General features: G+C 36.5%; 1 protein-coding gene and 1 long non-coding RNA gene across 3 annotated transcripts in view; one reads left to right on the top strand and one right to left on the bottom strand.

The window, feature by feature from the left end:
• LOC145674346 (uncharacterized) overlaps positions 1–7,569 on the bottom strand; it is a 51,140-nt gene extending 43,571 nt beyond the window's left edge. For both annotated transcript variants that reach the window (XM_081744284.1, XM_081744280.1), the window contains exon 1: positions 7,426–7,569. The gene's annotated coding sequence lies outside the window, so the exon portion shown is untranslated. The remainder of the gene's footprint in view (positions 1–7,425) is intronic.
• Positions 1–17,595, top strand: part of LOC145674181 (uncharacterized) — a 93,629-nt gene that overhangs the window by 7,373 nt on the left and 68,661 nt on the right. The gene's annotated exons all lie outside the window — the stretch shown is intronic.

The raw sequence follows: 17,595 nt of genomic DNA on the forward strand, positions 1-17,595 counted from the left end.
GAGAGGATGCAAGTGGTCCACTTTTAGGCGTGACGCATGATTAATTAATTGTCAAATTCGAAGTTATTTTAGGTATAGTGTCAAGCTTATGAGTCCTTTCTACATTTGGCTTCCTGTGACTCAAGTGTTGGACGATTATCTCTAGAGTAAGGAGTTTTTGATTCGATTCCCGACCACCCAAGATGGTGATAGACAAGATTATCGTTGCGTTTTTTTTTTTTTTTGGAAGTCCTTACGTTTCCTCGACATTGTAATTACACCATTTTTTTCTTAATATGTCACTTTCATCAATTATCTGCCTCTTCTAGAATAAAGTGGATAATTGTGGAACGTTAAACTAAATATAGATTGAATTTACGTTTTTTTTTTTCTAAAAATATCACTTTATCTCATGATGTGTGCTGAATAAAGATCACTCTAAACCATAATGAATTAAAAATTTATTTAATTGTCTATTAATCGAAATAAACATTATTTTCATTTTTTGTATCTTTTAAAAATATATGTTTAATTTTTATTCTAAAACAATCTAATTAAATGTTGATATTATTGCTCACTAACTAAGACTTAAAAAAAGAAGAGATAAAAGGAAATGAAATCTTTCAGTTTTGCGTCCCATGATTATGTCCTTTAGACTAACGGAGACGACGATTGAAGCAAGTGAATGATGATAGAAAAATTGGTGGGATGAGGAAGTGGGAGGAAATGGGAGTACACAGAGAAAACTCAAGGACACGACATTGTCCATTACAAACTTACTTGGTCGGGATCGAACCAGAGACCTCATGCACCAGAGGTACGCACTCTACCAGTGAGCCACCGTCCCTCTAAAAGAAGAGAAACATATCTCTATTTGATATCAAGTACCAGCGTTGATTACCGCTTTGCTCGGTTGAAATAAAAACTTTAAATACACAACTCCATTATATATATATATATATATATATATATATATATATATATATATATATATAGGGCATTTCAAAAGAACACCGGGAACGTTTGGGAGGTGATTCCTGACATCACGATAAGACAAAAAATATATAGACAAACCTGGGTGCACAAATGCTTTCTTTTGGAGTTATAGACTGCCGAAAACTTGGGAAAATGAACTTTAAAGGTCCATAGTTCCAAAACTATGAGAAATATTGTAGTCGGCTCAAGATTTCACTTAGGGACTAGTATGTGCTCTATCCAAATATACATGTTTCAGAGTCCTGCCGTACTCACGCAACAATATTTGTAGAGAAAGTTTGACTACGGGCATATAATTTGAAGTACTCGCCAACTATCTCTATAAAAACTGTTGAAGAACTACGGCAGGATTATGAAACTTGCATATAAGGATAGGATACATACTAGTCCCTAAGTGAAGTCTTGACCCGACTACGGTAAGCCCCAAAGTTTTGGAGCTATACAGTTCTAAATTTCATTTTTCTCATATTTCCGGCAGCCTATAACTCCGAAAGGAAGCAATGTACACCCAGGTTGGTCTATACTTTTTGTCTTATCTTGGTGACAAGAATCACCTCCCAAAAGTTGTCGGTATTGTTTTGAAACACCCTGTATATACAGGGTGGCATATTTTAATATTTCCACGGAAATATCTCGAAGACGTTTGAACATAAATGAATTGAACAAAACTCGAATAGAAAATACCATACGGCAAATCGATTGGTGATGTCGCGGGGCCGCTCTGTAAGGGGGCTCGGGGCCGCTCTGTAAGGGGGCTCGGGGCCCAACTTTAAAATTTAAAATGGAAACATGGGATGAATGACACCTCGTTCGATAGATATTTAAAAACTAGAAAGAAATGCGGCAAAATATTTTTATATCGGTCACCGTATTCAAAATGACGGCCAAGACATGGTGCCTGTATCAGATAAAACGTCCAGTACCACTAATATGAAAACGGAAGAACATAAATGAACCAAAAACAAAAACAAAAAAAAAAAAGAAACTCAAGTAGGAAAGCCATGGGCAAAATCGAATGGTGATGTCGCGGTGTCCTTCACGGGGGCTCTTCAAGGGGACCCGGGGCCCAAACTTGAAATTTTAAATAGAAACATGAGGCGAGTGACACCTCGTTCGATATATCCTTAAAACCTAAAAAGCGACGTGGCAAAAGATTTTTCATATCGACCACTCTATTCAAAATGGACGCCAAGACATGGTGCCTGTATCAGATAAAACGTCCAGTATCACTAATATGAAAACGTTTGAAGATAAATTAACAGGATAAAACTCGTACAGGAAATCTCAGAGGGTATTTATCATTCCACGCCTCGAGAATAATCCAACGGAAAAAATATTAAAGTACAAGTGACATAATGCTAAAGAGGAAATCTAATTCTTAGAAAATTATCTTTCCGATCTCCCTCCGTAAGTGGGCGAAGCGGGAATGAACGGTAAAATCTCAAATGAGAACCCCACTTTTACTTGCAACAGGTATGGTTTATCTGAAACACTTGGGTGTACAGCGGTGGACACTTCTAAATGGTACACCTTAGCCGTAAATCTCCATATGGCTGTACCATTTAGAAGTGTCCACCACTGTACAAGTGATTGGTACTGTAATGAACCAATATTGTGCAGACAACTTTTGAGCAAAACAAACGTTTGTACACATTGTTCTAAAATTGCATTGTTCGATTAATTGTTTTTCAGTTGATTTATTTTTGCACAAATCGTTGCTTGCAATCAAAATGGAAGGTACCATTTAATAAGAATTTGACCTACTTTTTTCCATTACAGACATCTACTTGACATTTCATCTGATACAGGCTCCATGTCTTGGCGGCCATTTTGAAAACGGTGACCCCTATGAACAACCTTTTGCCACAAAGCTGTTTAGTGCATGAAGATCTATGGAACGAGGTATTACTTGACTCATAACTTCGTTTAAAATTTGTTAGTTGGGCCTGGGCCCCCATAAAAGGCTGCCCTGGGGGGCACTTCGGCAACATCATTCGATATGTCCCATGGCTTTCCTATTTGACGTTTTGTTTGGTTCATTTATGTTCAACCGTTTTCATATTAGTGCTACTGGACGTTTATCTGATACAGGTAACACATCTTGGCGGCCATGTTGAATACGGTAACCGATATGAAAAATATATTTTATCACGTCGCTTTTTAGTTCTTAAAGATCTATCAAACAAGGTGTCATTCGCCTCATGTTTCTATTTAAAATTTTAAGGTTGGGTCCCGGCCCCCTTGAAGAGCGGCCCTGAGAGGCACCGCAAAATCATCGTTCGATTTTCCCCCTAGGATTTGCTTTTTGAGTTTTTGTTCAGTTAATTATGTACAACCGTTTTCGAGATATTTCCGTGGAAAGATTAAAATGGAACACCCTATATATACACAGTGTGTCCCAGGAGGAAGGGGCAATATTTTGGGAAATGGTAGTATGGGTGATTCTAAGCAAAATAAGTTCATATGAACATAGGTCCTAATCTCAACTGTTTGAGAACTACAGGTTGAGAGCCAATTTTTAATTTACGTTGCATATTGCTCACCCTGTAGTTATTCTACAGAGGTGATACATAGCGGATTTGAAAGGTGACGAAAAATGACCCTTCCAATGATATGCAATATGTGGCAGTGGTGTCTTTGGAGGAGAAGTTATTGAGGGATATTTTGGAAACAGCGTTGCCATCCACTTTCTTTAAATAACCTTAACGTTCTCAAATTTTCCTCAATAGCTTCCCTTCCGAAAACAACACTGCCACATGCTGCATACTGTTGGAAAGGTGATTTTATCAGCTTTCAAATCTGCTATCTCTTACCTCTATAAAATAGTTAGATGGTGAACAATACGCAATAAAGTAAGAAATGCATCACAATCTGTAGCTCTCAAACCGTTGAGATTAGGGCCTATGTTCATATGAACTTTTTTTGCTTAAAATCATCGATACTACCATATCCCAAAATATTGTCCCTTCCTCTTGGGACACCCTATATATATACAGGGTGTAACAAAAAGGTACGGCAAAATTTCAGTGGTGGATTGTTTATTGGTAGACAAGCAAAAAAGTTCATATGACCATATGTCAGCAAATGCATCATTATAGAGTTATGGCCATTGAGACGTTTGATGCGGTTAAATAGTCACATTCTGGTTGCCTCTTGATGTAACTCAATTTAAACCTCAACATCTCAGCCCCTACTTAAGCTACAAAGATACTTTTGGCATCAATATGTTTCTGAAGGATCAAGCTCTCAGACTATGCGTATTTTATGTATGTGGGGGGTACCACGGGGGATGGGGCAGGGAATCTATGTGTTTTCTTGTAGTTTTGCATCACGTAGTTACCCTTCGCCGTCCATCATGATTCCCTCCACATACATGAGATACACATCAGTCGAAAGCGTGATCCTTCAGAAACATATTGATACCAAAGTTATCTTTCTACCTTAATTAGGGGCTGAGTTATTGAGGTTTAAATTGAGTAGCATTAAGGGGCAACCAGAATGTGACTATTTCACAGCATCAGAGGGCTTAATGGCCATAAACTCTGTAACGATGCATTTCCTGACATTTGGTCATTTAAACCTTTTTTGCTTGTCTACCCATAAGGAATACACCCCTGAAATGTTGCCGTAACTTTATGTTACACCCTGTATATATATCCCCTCCCTCTCCTTTAAGAGACATCGGAAGTGCCAGTGTTTATCGCAACGACCTCGATAACTATGGATTCGTCACTAATATCGGTAATCTTGATCTCCCAAGTTGCGAGGGTGAATTTGGATTTAAATGGCATCAGAAGTGTAACTGTTCATCTCAGTGACTCCGAAAACTATGAATTCGACACTAATATCAGTCATTTTTAAATGTCCCTCCTCTACTCCCGAAGTTGCACCGTCAAAGTGAAATGACAAAAACATCCCATGCCTGAACCCCATCTATGTGTCAAATTTGGTCGAGATCGGTCTGGCTGTTCAAGAGTTATTAAGTTTTATTTATTTTTATATATCTTCTCCTTCCTCCTCCCCAACGTTGTACCGTCAAAGTGAAATGATAAAATCCGTTCCAGACCCAAACAAAATGAACATATTTAATGAAATTAGATGTCTTAAGAACAACCACCTGCTTGAATTTCGAAGCCTGCAGTCAAAGAAGCAGGTACGCACAATGTTTGAAAAAAAAAAAAACTCAAATGCTCGCACTAGCTAGAAATATTGTTGAAATCTTTCATAGATTTAAATCATAATAACTGTGGAAACCTAATTACTATTTAAAACTACTCAACGTCTATCAAAGAAGCAGTATGCGCGAGTTGTAGAAACTGTCAGGGATTTTTTTTTCTTTTTGAGAGGGAAGACATAGACAGACAGACAGTATTTCCTGTTTTCAATTTATAATTTTCAGTAAGATGGTTTTGTACGAAAAAATATCATTAAACGAAATTTCTAGGTCACCTGCTTGAAAGTATATTAAATGCTTAATTTCAGAAAGTAACAACACTAAAATTACTATTACTAGTACTACTTATACTACTAATACTACTACTACTACTACTACTACCACTACTACTAATAATAATGACAATAAATGACATGTTTTAGTTTTACGTCCCACGATTATGCTGGTTATGCTACAGGAGACAGTGATGATGAGAGATGAGTGAAATGGTGGAATGAAAAAGTGGGAGGAAACGGGAGAACCCCGAAAAAATCACGAGCACGGTGTTTCTCCACCACAAAGTCCACACGGCGCGAGCTGGGATCGACCCAGGGACCCCAAGTACCGGAGGTAAACGCTCTGCCACTGAGCCACCTCGCCCCCATTTATAATGAGAGATGAATGCAATGGTGGAAAAAATAAAGAAATGAAATCTTTAAGTTTTACGTCCCACGGTTATGCCGGTTAGGCTAAAGGAGACGGTGATGATGAGTAATGAATGAAATGGTGGAATGAAGAAAGTAGGAGGAAACGGGAGAACCCCTAGAAAACCCACGCACACGGTAATGCAATGGTGGAGTGAATAAAGTGGGAGAAAACGTGATTACTCCAAGAAAACACAAACACGGTGTTGGTCCACCACAAGCACCACTTGGCAACATCTGGGAACCCACGCACCCATTGGTAGAATGGGAGACTGGGAGGAAAGGGTAGTACCCGGAGAAAACCCAAGACACTTGTCCACCACAAACTTACTTGGCCGAGAATCAAACCAGGGAAACTACACACCAGAAATAAACGCTCCACCACTGACCCACCGTGCTCCCTAATAATAATAATAATAATAATAATAATAATAATAATAATAATAATAATAATAATAATAATAATAATAATAATAATAATAATAATAATAATAATAATAATTTAGCTCGGTTTGATCAAAATATTATGTTATGGAGGATAATTAATTCTGATTCCGTTCTTCAGATTTAACCATATGTTAAGTACGTAAGCTACACTTCTAACAATGTACCCGCAGTTAGGTTAGAAGTACTACTCGTAACACAAAGAGAAAACTTTATAAAGAAATACGGATATAAATTCACGCATCAAATACTAGATTCTTTTTCTCATTTAAATGACGCATAACACGGTGGCTCAGTGATAGAGCGCTTACCTCTGGTGCGCGGGTCCCTGGTTCGATTCTTGACCAAGTAAGTTTGTGGTGGACAAGTGTCCGTGATTTTCTCAGGGTACTGCCGTTTGCTCCCACTTTCCCATTTCACCAATTATTTCATCATCATTCACTTGACTTAATCATCACCTCCCTTAGCCTAAAGGTCATATAAGTGGGATATTAAACTCAAATATTTCATTTTTTTTTTTTCATTTAAGTGACAACACAAATCATAAATATGTCATTACTGTGCGTTACAGTTCTTTTAATCCAATGCTTTGTCTTCTCCGAGAGATGTTGTCAAATATAGAAGTACCTTAACTTGATAATAGAGTTCTCGGAAGCTTCATGCAGGCATTTAATACAGTGAAAAAGTCTAGGATAATAAAGAAGTCATCTTGTTAAAAAAAAAAAAAAAGTCAATACTGAAGAGGTTTCTTAGAAAATACTTGTACTGGTTAAAAAGAAATCTAAAACATTTTGTAAGAAACTACACATGCAGAAGATTAACTAAGTAACTATACACACTTGAAGACAGATTAAATTATTATTATTATTATTATTATTATTATTATTATTATTATTATTATTATTAATAATAATAATAATAATAATAATAATAATAATAATAATAATAATAAGTGAAAAGCATATCTCATTCTACACACACATACATAGACACACACACGCGCGCGCGCGCGAAAGGAGACACAAGGAGAAAAAGGAGAAAATAAAACGATGTAGAATTTAAGGTTAACTAAAACCTAGAATTAGAAATAAAAATAAAAGAAAGTTAGTGAAAAATACTCTAAATTTTAATTTATTGAAACTAACTTACCTTCTATGTCGTTTCGGAAGGAGAAAAAATCTTCAAATTCCACCACCACCGTTGCGCTGCTGATGTGACACCGCCTTATACATGCGCATGCGCAGGATCAAAGTCAGAACTGACACTAATAATTACTAAGTGTACGCTATTAGGAAGCCGCTGTAAAAGTGGTAGTTCCATGTGGACGCTTCTTATATATATATAAATATACCCCATTGACGCCTTCGCGCATGCGCAAATGTAGGTAGCTCTACTTACATAGAAAGTTTCTTATAAATATTGTTTTAATGCAAAATTTAATAGTAAAACAATAAAGCATTCTACTATTGAAACAAATACTAAATTTGTTGCTTTTTATAGATCATCCGTAGTGTTTTTAAATAATAGAAATTAGCAAACGAATGTTACAGAGGGAAAGAAACGTAATATTTTCAAACACAGAGAGTCGATATATCGAATAACAAAGTCGAATAGCACATATATTCGATCTCTCAATAGGGCAGGTGTGATTCAGTGGTATAGCGTTCACCTCCGGTTCTTGGGTTTCCTGGTTCAATTCAAGCAAGCGCCAAGTGAACTTTGTGGTGGACAAATACCGTGTGCATGAATTTCCTCGAGTTTCCCCCGTTTCCTCCCACTTTCTTCATTCCACCATTTCATTAATTTCTCATCATCACCATCTCCTTTACCGTAACCGGTATGATCGTGGGACGTAAACTCAAAGATTTTTTTTTTTCGATCTCTCAAACTCAGACTATATTCAACCTTTGGTAAATCGCATGTAACAAAGATATTTTCTTTTCATAAAACTGGATATTATTTCTGGTACTAAATATTTGACAAATCAATCTTTCGACACATTGGTAAATGATGTCTTGAAAATGAAATGAAATGAAATCTTTGAGTTTTACGTCCCACGGTTATGTCGGTTAGGCTAAAGGAGACGGTGATGATGAGAAATGAATTAAATGGTGGAATGAGGAAAGGGGGAGGAAACGGGAGAACACCAAGAAAACCCACGCACACGGTGTTTGTCTACCACAAAGTTCACTTGGCGGGAGCTGGGATCAAACCCGGGACCCCAAGCACCAGGGGTGAAAGCTCTACCACTGAGCCACCACGGCCCCAAATGATATCTTGAGAAAGGGGCCATAGTGGCGCAGTGGTAGAGCGTTTACCTCTGGCGAATGGGTCCCAGGTTCGATCTCCGGCCAAGTAAGTTTGTGGTGGAGAATATCGTGTCCTTGGGTTTTCTCTCGGTAGTCTCCTTCATTCCACATTCTCATTCCATAAATTATTCCACCACCATTTACTTGACGTAATCAAAGTCTCCCTTAGCATCACAGGCATAATGGTGGGACGTTTAACTTAAAGATATAAAGATGATGTCTTGAAAAGTTAATATATTTCTATCATCATTTTAAGTTTTTATAGTCATGTTGTTTATAGTGTCAGTACACATTTTTCTTTCGTTCTCTCCCATTTGCAGTCGGAATTGAATTAACACAACAATGATGACGGAATGCAACAAAACTGTATTATTAATACATCTATCTATCTATCTATCTATCTATCTATCTATATTTCATCATATATATACGAGGGGCAGTCAGGAATTTCCCCGAATTTCGTTGTAACTATTTATTGCTGCAATATAGTTACACATTCACTTAATAGCCTTCAAAATAGTCTCCTTGAAAACAGACACACTTGTTCTTTTGCTTCTGGCATTGCTAGAAACAACGCTGAGAGTTCTGTTTTTGTATGTTCCGAAGTTCAGCCATTGCTTTGGTGAGGATGTCTTCCACGGTGGCAATTAAAATATGGGAACACAATTTTCAGCGTTTTTTAAAAATTTATTTCCTAAGAAGGGAGACTGGGGTTGCTTCTTTAACATCCAAATTTGTCATTCTTTATTGACAAAATGACCAATGTGAGGGTTCATTTAGTTTGAAGATGTGAGACTCGAAATACAAACTCTTAAGTAAAAATAAGTGAATATGAGTTTCAGCATTAAAAAAAAAAAAAATCCCTTCCTAAGGGAGAAAGAGAGGATGTTTCTACAATATTGCAATTGACTATTATTTATTTATTGGCGGTGTCATATGTAGAATTTTACTTAAGTTAGAGATGTGAAATTCGGTATATGAACTATTAAGTGCAAATAATACCACACATATTTCAGTATTTTGGAAAATTACGCTCCTTAGAGAAAAATTGTTATTATTATAATATTCAAATTTCCCATTTTTACTGACTGAGAATGTGAGAAATATATAAATACGTATTTCATCGTCAATAACAATTCAGCTCTTGAAAGGGGTAAGAGGGACAATTCCGATAATATTAAGATTTACCATTATTTATTCGGAAAATGCTTAATGTGAGAATTCGTTTAAGCTGGAAGTGTGAAATTCATTACATAAAATATTAATTAAAAATAACGGGAACACGTATCTCAGCGGGCCATGCTGGCTCAGTTGTAGAGCGTTCATCTCTGGCGCATGGAGTCTTTGGTTCAATCCCAGCTAGCGCCAAGTGAGCTTTGTGGTAGACAAACACCGTGTGCATGGGTTTCTCGGGGCTCTCCAGTTTCCTGCCACTTCATTCCAGCATTTCAGTCACTTTTCATCAGTCTAGCAGACATAAGCGTGGGATGTAAAACTGAAAGATTTCATTTCATTTTACACGTACGTTAGCATTCTCGAAAGTTGCTTGTGGAAGGGGAACAAGTATACGATTATACAGAAGAGTGGAAGGGATTCCCTAAAATTGAGTCCATGTTATATGTATAAACTTGAAACTTCGACAGAAAAATAATTTTGCAACGATATCAATGCTCCAAGAGCATTGCCAGAACGAAATTAAAATAATGGACAGATGGAGCGGGAAGGATAACTGTGATTGTTCCTACATGTAAAAGTAAATCCTTTTATCCATACTTCCTTCTGTTTCTTGCAAAAATTCGCAAAATATCATCTCACTATGACTTACGGTTCCCGAGAGAAGGCTCCTCTAATCTCCGGAAATTCGAACCATTTTGGCCAATATCTGAGGAACAGTGGCCAGTTTGCCAATAGCCAGGTGTACAATGGCCACCGGTTACTATTTGGTACCAAAATGTTCGCCATCCTCTTAGGTATTGATGAACATCAATATGATGCTTCTATGACTTACGGTTCCCGAGATATGGATCTTTAAATCTCCCGAAATCGGAACTATTTTTTGGCCAATATGTTGGGAACAGTAAGTCATGGAGAAATGATGTTGGTGTTGATCAATATGTAAGATCATGGTAAACATTTTGGTACCAATATTCACTAGCGGCTACTGGCCAAACTAGTGACCACTTGGACAGTGCCCACCGATTACTATTTCGGGTTATTGATCAACATTAACGTCGTCTCTCTATGTTTTATCGTTCCAGAGATATGGATTCTTAAATCTCCGGAAATCGGCCATTTTTTGGCCAATATCTCGGGAACGGTAAAAGTGAAGTGAAAAATTCCATCACTTTCTCATATAGTTTTTGATGCTCTATCTAATGGACATCTCAAAATTGAAAAAGTCGCAAATATCAGACAGACGAACAGATAGACAGACACACAGACATAGAAAATTCATTAACTAACTTTTAAGATCGTTGAAAATAGTATGATAAAGGAAGTATAGGTGAAAAAGTGATTCACATGTTCTACCCAAAACAAAATACCACATAAATCCTTTAAGTTTGGCAGATACAAATATGAAGATACAAATAAGAGGCAGAAAATCCTGTCTAGTTTTTTTTTTCTGCCATCCCAGATTGATTAATGAGTGTATCTCAATTTAGTACTGGAGTTATAACTGAATGACAAAATATAGTATATTGTGCGTGTTGTTATTACACTTTCATTGAAATGCGTTTAATAATGGTAAAAAAAAATAAAATATTATCCATAAACCTATTCCTCCCATATTAAGAAAGGACATTTCAGCTAGTGTCCTTATAAATCTTTAAGGACACATGTACACCTGCTACACAATATTTAGATATCGATGGACTTTTCAGAAATTGCTCTGTAACCGTTAGTATTGGCGCCAAGAAAAATAACCGGACAAAGACATTTTTGGGACACTCGAATTAACAGTGAAACAATTAATATATCATGTAAAGAATATAGTTAATCATTGTAGTATATTTATAGTTATGATATTTCCCCTACTTCAATCATTTCTTTATTATATCTAGATTAAAAATATGAATAGTGTACACAGAGAAAAATACGTTCTCCGGACAGCGGCATATTGTACAAATATACGGTATCCTCTTGCTTACTATAGAAATCAGTACGGAGCATACGTTATCCGTATGCTACATAGGCACTGCCCTTAGATGTTACATCATGCCGTTGCAGGATGTCTGACATCTAACAGTTTTCCGTATATCACATGCATATACTTATGTTACCTTCGTCAGCTATACGTCCATTTATATGTGAAATCCTGACCGCCTACATTGTTTCATACAGAAAGTGCGTATAGATGGAACACTTATACAGAAAGTATTATAAAACATGCGTTTTCAGTTATACGTCTGGTATACGTTAAGTCCAAAAACTACAGCAATTACGCATCTAACCCATCTTTTTAAGTACACCACTTACAATTTTTTTCTCAGTGTATCAAAGGGTGTAGTCGGACAGGCAGTAAACAGTGAACTTACACGTATTGCTGTGATATTTGTACACAATGTATATCATATCCAAAGATAACTTTGGCCAGAAAATCAACTTCGAATCCCTTCGAATTTCGACGTTATTGTTGAAAATTCGAAAATCAAAAATTGTTCATACCTCGGAAATGAATTAAGTTACAAAGATGAAACAAAATATACGTATATTTTGCCTAAAGGGCCTTACCGAAAACTAGAAACATTGTATTTTGCCCTTAACATTCCTAGTGAAAAGCGCGCTGAAAATATTCGAATTCATTTTTTTTTTTTGCTTTTTTTTGAGTGACCACCTTCTATTTTCCACCATAGAAGCTGCATCAACCCACCTATAATATATCTTGACCATGGTTTGATACTCTCAGTGTAACTCAGTGTAAAATGATGAAAACCAAACTCGGACACATCTGGATGATATGCAACCGGTGTTACGCCATACATATTTTGCCGGCACGAATACTGTCAGAAGTGAAAGATGGTCGAGTTTTAATTTATGTCTCGTCATGAATGGCTCTACATGACAGTGCAATTCTCATAATCTTGCCTCTTCGAGATACCGCGAGAGGGCGCTGGTGCCGCTGATAATCGAATTGTCATTTAACCACTATTGCGTTTTTGTTGAAATTGCGCACTGGCAATTCGAGTAGTTTTAGTGCTGCAATTCTACGCCTGCAAAGGGATCAGCAAGTTTCTGATATTGTGCATCTGTTATGATGTCCTTCGAGAAAAATCATTTTACCCTATAATTTCGAAGTCGCTGCCTGTTCGCGAGAAAAGTTCATATCAATTGAAAAAGCAATTGTGCCAATAAAACTTCATAATACTGTTGACATTTTAGTATTAATCGTTGATGGAAGATATATTCGATACGGCAAGAAGTCGAATAATGAGTATGAAAATCGTACCCTGGACAAAAAAAGAACGCTGCCTCTATGTAAGCCATTTACTATTTATAGTAAGACTGGTTATATTGTAGATATGCTGGGGCCAACACATAAGATCCAAACAGGCTAGCGATTCTCATGGCATAAGGTAATATTTATTGCTTGAATCACAGCATTCGGGATACAACTGAATATTTGGAAGAAAGAGGATTTACAGTTTTAATGTCTACAAAAAGTAAGCGCAGGCAATTGAGAACGGCTGAAGCAAATTTTTCCCGCTATGTTACAAAAATTCGCTAGGTTCTTGTGACCTTTCATGGTATTCTTGGACAAGCATTGACATCTACGTCACCAACTGGACGTCTCAGGCAGTTTTCTATTTAGCTGAAATCATAAACGAGAGCTCCTTTCGTAGCTAAGCGGTTAGTGTACATTCCTTTGGCATGAGGGTCTCGGATTCGATTCCCGGCGGAAGCTCATGTGTTTCGTATTCCACTTTAATCAGTAGAATCATGTCTCATATAGCCTTGCTGCTGAAAGGGACGTTCAACTCAAAATCAAACAAACTCATGCAATGATGAATGAAGATAACAGCACCAATCTCCATTTCCTGAAAGAAAATACCCACACCGTTAAATGCGAGATACGATCTCGACATATTAGTAGTAAGACATACAGATGTTATATTAATTTTGTTCCAACTACAATAGGGTATTCGGGTCCAAAGCTGTATAATTGTAAGTGTGCACATGGGAATCGAACAATTTGGTGTTGTTCATATGCTGTTACAAACATTCCTTTCACGTGCTCGATAATTTGCTAAGATTGTTCGACCTACAGAAATTTTAAGCAAATTGTGTCTCATCGGCCTTGTCACTCCAGTAATAAACGCACATAGTGATTAAGATTGAAAGTTCCACATACTGTGCCTCTCATTTTCCTTGTAATGTTTTCTAATACAGGAAAGACATTGCAAAAACATTTTGAATATTTTTGTGTTATTATCTTGTCCATTATAATATTTTGTACATTATATATGGGTATACATTATATGTAGGGTTAATCTGTTTTCTATAAACCACGATTTAAAATATTGGTATTCTACTAACCAGTAAGACAGATTGAAAATCTATGCCACTAGTACTCTCACGCTTTTTCTGGAAGAGGTACGATTATCAGAGTTATACTTCCACGTAGAACCATTCATGACGAGTCAGAAACTCAAACTCGACCATCTTTGACTTCTCGCAGTGATCGTGTCGGCCAAAAAACACGTACGGCGTAACACCGGATGCATATCTTATAGGCGTATCAGAATTTGATTTTGCTCATTTTAACCCAAGTTGCACCGCGAGTATCAAATCATGATCAAGATATATTATAGGCGGGTTGGTGCAGCTTCTGTGGTGGAAAATAGATTGTCACTCAAACATAAAGAAAACATATTTGAATTAGAATATTTTCGATACGCTTTTCGTTAGAAATTTGAAGCGAGAAATACTTCGATTCTAGTTTTCGGTAAGGTCCTTCAAGCAAAGTAAATTCATATTTTGTTTTATCCTCGTAACCTAAGTCGTTTCAGAGGTATGATCCATTTTTGATTTCCTTTCAACAATAACGTCGAAATTTGTAGGAATTTGATTTTGTGGTCCAAGTTATCTTTGGATATAAGGTACCCTTGGTATAAATATCACAGCAATCCGTGTTAGGGTACTTTCACCGTCTAATCCAGCTACATCCTCTATGACTTAATTTACCGTAATTTCCTGTATTTTAGATGTTTTGTTTATCTACAACAAAATATTCATATACATACTGCAATATTGTAGGTCAATTTCTATCCCTGACTGGTGAAAATGCACAGAAAAAGAGCCAAACCTAAATAGAATTCGTAAGAACCAAGGGATATTTTTTTGAATTCTTTCTCAGGAAGGTAGTCTGAGTATATGTCACTAGAAGTGTATCGTCCCAGCATTTCCCTGGTGAGATGTTGAAGACCCAGGAAAACCTAACTCAGGATTGGTGGCCTGAAAACGCTTTACACTTTTCGACCTAGTGTCCTCATGAGGAGTCGAGCTCGGAACCACTCTCACCAAAGGCCGAGAGCGTTAGTGATTACGCGGGGCCGTTTGTATGGTTGGAGGAAGGTCTATACTAAGTTTCATGAAATCAAACAAATTTTACAAGAGTTATCATAGTAGAGGAAGACGGACGGTTACACACATGCCGGTTGAATCAAACGGTGGTCGATAGTTACGTTCGTTTCAATTACCTGATAATTCATAATGATTTTATGTTGCAATGGGATCTTGCATCGTTTGGCCTAATCCTCGTTTCGCCTAACCAATTATCTGACACGTTTATGACAGATAAAAGATAAGCTTTATGTCCGCCATTTTAGGCGAAATAAGGATACTCGTTTGGCATAATCCTCGTTTTGCCTAAAATGGTGGACTATAAAAAAATCGTGAAGATAAAACTGGAGGGAAATTTTTCGAAAGAAAAATATCCCTAATATATGAAGAGCTGAGAAATACAAATTAGTTTTCCCATAACTAATTTGTAATAGTACAATTTGCTTTCGGAAAAATGTTTCGACAATTGTACAGTTACTTTTCCTTTCCATTTTAAGAATATTAATGTTCCCACAGGGTGTATAGTGACTATATTTGAGATGAGAGAAACACAAAAAGTTACACCTTTTATTAATTTTGTTTAAAGGTGAGTACTGTTCAAAAGTAACTTTTAGTTTGCAGTTTGTTTCCAAATATCTGATATTGTCAAATGGTACTGCTAATCGGTACGTTAAAGGAAATATAGTTTGTGTGTTTCTTCTTATGTAGATGCAAAAGTTATTTTATTGTAGGTTTTGCTGATCTTTCAGACGATTTCATTCCAGTTTCAACGCTTTTTTGAAACTGTTAATGCATTATAAGAGATCCGATTGTGATTCTATTGTAATTACAATTCGTATGAAATTTGTAACTATTTCGAGCTAGATCTGACAAAAGATCCCTAAATTTGCTAACTTAACAATGGACAATTGTGATCGCAATGAGTGATTTGTGACAAATCGCTCCGCTGACAAATTGCTCTTTGGATAATTCCACAATTCAAACATCTCAATGTGTTACTGACAAAGAAAGAAGAAAAATATATTTCATTTCTTATTATTACTTTTGAGTTGAATTTCCACTCGTTTCACATACTACCGGGAATGTCCATAGCATAAGTCTGTGAGATGCACAATGAGATTGAAATCCGGGCTTCTCGGTGGTTGTTTCAGCAGGAAGAAGTTGAATGCTCCTCTGCACAGATGGTGGCCAACCGGAATCTGTTATGAGGGTGGTTGTCCTGCTGGTACACTCCATTTCCACTCATATGACAGAAATAAAGATATAGTTGACTCTGGTGATCTTAGTACTTCGATACAATACGGGTGAATAGTAGGTACCAAAGGTCCAAAATATTGCTTACAGAAAAACACTATAAATCAACATGGTCTCCGTTATCTTGTACAATTCCAACCTGACATGATTTCGTTGGGCTGGCACCAAATTATAGATCACTATCGGCGTGATGAGATTGAAATCGAGACTCATTGCACCAGGGTTTGCTGGTTTAAACCAGCTGTTTAAAAAAAAAATGGTTTAAACCAAAAAACGAAAAATGTTCGTAAAAGTTTAAGTGTTCGTAAAATCTTGATGAACACACATTTATGGGTTATCACGTTTCACTCCCGTATATTATTCGCATTATATTCAGATCTAAATTTCCCATTCATTACTCAAAAAGATTATACTACAAAAGCAACTTTTGTGTTTTTTTTTATAAGTTTATGAATGCTTCTTTTGTGATTTTTTTATAGTTTGTTATTAATGTTATGCAATTTCAAAGAAAAATTCTAAATATTGTTTCGTTTTAATAATGTTTACTATTGATAAAATACATCGAAATGCTGTAGTTTTTTGGGGAGAGGAGGGTTCATACAAACCCCACGAGAGGCATTTATTGAAATCAGAAGTATCTATTTATGTATAAATGGGTCAGAGCCAAAGTGGACTCAAATAATTCGTATCTTAATTCACTTTTCTTACAGATATGCAAATTAAGTCTATTTCTTCTTCTTCTCGTTGTATTTCTCTATCTTGGACTAATAAAAGTCGTAATGAACTAACTTGGACTAAATTAGTTCTTCTGTACTCTGCAGCATTTTGAAATTGTCCATATGTAATTCTGTACAATGGTTTCACTTGTGCAACTGGTTATCTTTTTGTCCTTCTGAAATGACTCTTGAGAGTTACATTAACAAGTACCTAAAGATCAACACAGCATATTTTTACCAGGAGTCCTTCATGAGTGAATCGGTAGACATATCGCATTTGTGGTCACTTGGTCCCGGTTTCGAGTTCAAATGAAGGACAATTTCTCTCGGGTGTAAGCCGAGAAGCGGTTTGATTCCGCTTTAAGCTTATCTGACCTCTTCCAGCATAACCTATTGTTGCATAATAACACCAAGATGAAACAAACTTATTTCTCTCCATATGTGATATAAATACATACAGCAAATTATTTAAACAAAAA

This window comes from Thermobia domestica, chromosome 17, assembly GCF_964235325.1.
Source record: "Thermobia domestica chromosome 17, izTheDome1.hap1.1, whole genome shotgun sequence".
In the NCBI taxonomy this organism is placed as follows: domain Eukaryota; kingdom Metazoa; phylum Arthropoda; class Insecta; order Zygentoma; family Lepismatidae; genus Thermobia; species Thermobia domestica.